This window comes from Rousettus aegyptiacus, unplaced genomic scaffold (genome assembly GCF_014176215.1).
Source record: "Rousettus aegyptiacus isolate mRouAeg1 unplaced genomic scaffold, mRouAeg1.p scaffold_m13_p_10, whole genome shotgun sequence".
Taxonomy (NCBI): Eukaryota; Metazoa; Chordata; class Mammalia; order Chiroptera; family Pteropodidae; genus Rousettus; species Rousettus aegyptiacus.
The window spans coordinates 14555243-14559173 of record NW_023416285.1 but is presented as its reverse complement, the minus strand read 5'-3'; the positions used below and the strand labels follow the sequence as shown (position 1 = coordinate 14559173).

Genomic DNA, 3931 nt, shown 5'->3' with positions numbered 1-3931 from the left:
CAAATACATAACAATTTACATTCAGACAGAGATAGCTCAAGAATTTCTATGTAAGGTAAAACTAAGGAGGTAGCAACCTGGTTAAAAGATGGAACTGAGCATTTGTCTGGAATCTGCATTAGGCAACGTGCCATTTTTACATGTTTTATGAGGGTTTTCTGAGTTAATGGCATCATGGCCCTTGGAGCCACTACTATATATGTATTGAATATGGGAACAGTTCTTGCCTTTGACACCAAATCATACTCTTCTCCCTTTTCTTACATTCTCTCTTTTCAAACTGGGGAGAGAACCAGGCTGATAGTGAGGGTTGCACCAGTGCCGATGTAGGTATAGTTGTTACTATACTGGTGAAGGGTGGAAGGCAGTGGGGTAGGAATAATTAATGTTTATTATTTAAATGGCTAAATTTGGGGGGCAATTTGTTTTGCTGCAACAGAAAACTGAAAAAAGGTGGCAGATGCTCTTCGTTCAAGCTTACAAGGGCCTGGGTACTATCATGGTGGTAGTAGGACTATGGGGGCTTAGAACACTTGTCTAGGGATGGGGGTCCCACACAGAAATGACAAAATGCCTCTCCAGAGTCTGGACACTGAGATACGTGTTTGAAAGGACATTTAGGCTTAACTTTTTCTAAGGAGAGAGGCCATACAATAAGCCTTCCCATCCCACGCAAAAGAGGAAAAAAGAGTTGATATGGACCAGATAAGATGCTTTGAGCTACTCTCAACTTGGTAATGCCATTTTCTAACCACATAATTATTAGCTGCAAAACCAAAATTTATTTCCACTAAGTATGAAGTCCGGGGCTGAAGAATCTTAATTACCGTAAGGGGTTAGTAAGTAGAAGACAAACGTTAAAAATTCAACAGTACAACTTTTCAGGAAATACATTATAGCTTGTTTTGATGAATGAGGGTGATGTCAGTAATCTTGTATTTTGTAGCCTTTTTTTCTCTTCCTCTTTTCTCTTTTTGGATTTTGTAGGTAGCATAACATATAATAATAGAATAAATACTATTAAAAAGAACTTCCCAGTTTGAGAGGTGGTCTCAATAATCGTTACCATATTTAATCCTGTAATTTGGCTATATTGATTAATTTGAATATCATGAGAAAATGAAGACTAGGGGGTTAGGTGACCTGCCCAGTGACATTTACCTCTAAGTTAATCTTCTAAATGCCTTATCAAACCACAGAAATCACTGTATTGAAAAGTTTATTCAAATGTATTCAGTAGGAAAGAAAAGAAAATCAGGAGCTTCTGACATTTTTTGATTTAGAATAGTCTAAAAGCTATCTTTAATTTAAAAATAAGAGTCTGCACTGAAAAACAAAGAGACACTATTTTCTTGATCTCAACTAAGTATTTCCTTTTATTATGATGTTAAACTATTATGAAATATATCAAACTCATTTGATATCATAATTTAAACTTCTTAAATATTTATTAGAATATGAAATGTATCATTAAACTCTCTTGCACTAGTTTATTTTTTTCTTCAGATAAGTTTTTCTATATCCTATTTAATACTAAACTAGAAATTAAAATTCAAAGGCACTCTCATAGTAGGGTGGGGATTTTAACATAGTTTTGGCAGTTTATCCCAGAAGAAATAAATGCACCAGATACAAATGTGTTCCTTTATTTCTCTTGGTGACCTGATCCTACTGTTCATAGAAAAATTCCCTTTTAGATGAGTCATAGGCAAAATTTACATTAGAAAAAAAAAGGGTTAAGAACGAAGGCAATTATTTACATCTTGCAGAATCTCTTGAGGATTTGATAAAACTATGATTATCTCCCTAAATAAACACATACACAGGAAGACTACATGAAAATGTGGGGAGGGGGAGGTCCCCCCCATCTAGATATTTTGGAAAGGATGAATCATTTTCTCTGAAAGAGCTATATCACTCAGCTAGAAAAGGAAGATTAAATTAGAACAAAGGGGTTTAAAAAAATAACTTTATAAGATCAAGACTAAGAACTGTTAAATTAATATAACTCTTCTGTCCAGACATCAAGAAATTAGAACTCCAGTGTGCACGATTATTTACATGTAGCCAGCTGAAGACAGAGAATAGACTTATTGAATAATTTTATCTTTTTGATTTGCCTACTCTGAAGATAAATATATATCTTGCTTATATTATTTTTTCATTGGTTGCTAAAAGCAACCCACAGAATATAAATCTTTTCAAACACTAAATATTTTTAAATTATAATAAACAAGTCAGAGAAAATTTTAAGATGATGTAGTAGAGTGGTTTCAAACTATTTTTTCTAAGCAATGGGACTCTTAAGAGTATCATAAAATACGACAAATTAAAATGGCATTTTTAGCAAAAATTATCTTTATATGTTAAAATTAAAACATCTCCTTATTAAAATATCATTCCAGTGGCTGTTTTCATTTAAAACAAACGTTTAGAAATAGACCTAATGGAAAATAGTGACAGCCTCATCCCCCAACGGGTTTTTGTATTTAGTTTCGGTTACTTAGTAACCACCAAGAAAATTCTGATTTTTATATAAATTTAGTTGTAAACAGTAACAATTTTTAAATGATCACCTTTTGGTCTCAGGATAGTCTTTAAATAAATAAAGATGAGAAGAAATGCTTTATTCAAAGTCTACATAAAAACTGAAAAACACATGAGAAATCTCTAATTTATAAAAATTAATATATAGCTAATTTGAGTTATATTTGCTTAAATTTATTTATTGTAATGATATTTATAACATAAAATTTACCATTTTAATCATTAAGGATACGTTCACAATGCTGTGCAACCACTATTCACTTCCAGAATTTTTTCATGATTCCAAACCATTTACTTTTTTAAAAAAATGTTTTTCAGTACACTTTTCAAACTTCTTTTATGAAGATTCACATTAGACAGGTTAATTATCAACAGTCTAATCCATGTCATTAATGAGAAATTACCGTTTGCAGCATATTGGAAATATTAAGACCAGGAACTAACTCATTACATAGGTTTTTCGCCCCACCCTGCCCACCTCATCCACATGTGCCGCTCATGCAGAGCAGGGCTCCCCAGGAATTCTACCCTCTCTGTGCGTTCTTCTAACCAGGGAGAGGATGAAGCAGTGAGTGAGGCCTCTGAAAAATGCCTCGTCTGGCATTAATCAAATCACTTGTTTTTAATAACCAATTTTTAAACAGTAAAAAAAAAAATGAAATTAAAATTGAATGTTTGCAAAGCTCCTGAAGCACCTCGTAGAACAATTTAAAAATTTGGAACGCATCTGTTTGACGGACCTGGAGCAGTTCCTGTCTGCTGCTCAGGTTCCTGTGCAGATGCAAGAAAAAAGGGTCCTCGCGCTTTCTTACTGTCTGTGGCAGCCAAGATTGAATGCGGGGAGTACAGTGGAGGAACGTGGAGTTTGCACAACTCAGAAATCACCCTTTGTAAACAGCTGAAGAGCATGTTTTACTCCAAAGAAGAATCTAAAATACAAGTTTACAAGAGAAGTGTTGGAGGGGAGAGGGTTGTGAGGAATTTGCTCCATTCAGTTATCTGAGGCACACAGAATTAAATGACCTGGACAAGTACCACTGTCCGTGGTTAGACAGAGAAGAAATGAGGTTCTCCTGGCCACCAAACAGCACTGCTTTTTCTATTTGATCCTGCCATCCCAGGTAGTAGCAAGGTCTCTTTATGATTCTAATCCTTAAAAGACAGTTTCGACTCCACTCACGAAAACCATTTCACCTCTCCCTACCTGAAAAATGAGAAGTTCAAATGTGGCATGCAAAAACCTGCTATCTTCCTGGGAGGTTTTACTGAAATTCATCACTGCTTGTCTAGTCTGGTCTTAGAATCATCCTAAATTAAAAGCAAGTCTAAGCAACTACAGGAATTGGCATAAACACTTCAAGTATCATTTGCAGAACAGACTGCT

General features: G+C 34.6%; 1 non-coding gene across 1 annotated transcript; it reads left to right on the top strand.

Moving 5' to 3' along the window:
* The first annotated feature begins 3268 nt into the window (after positions 1-3268).
* Positions 3269-3398, top strand: LOC118608826. Its single transcript, XR_004953201.1, has one exon. It is a non-coding gene; the product is annotated as a small nucleolar RNA SNORA31 (small nucleolar RNA).
* Positions 3399-3931: the final 533 nt, after the last annotated feature.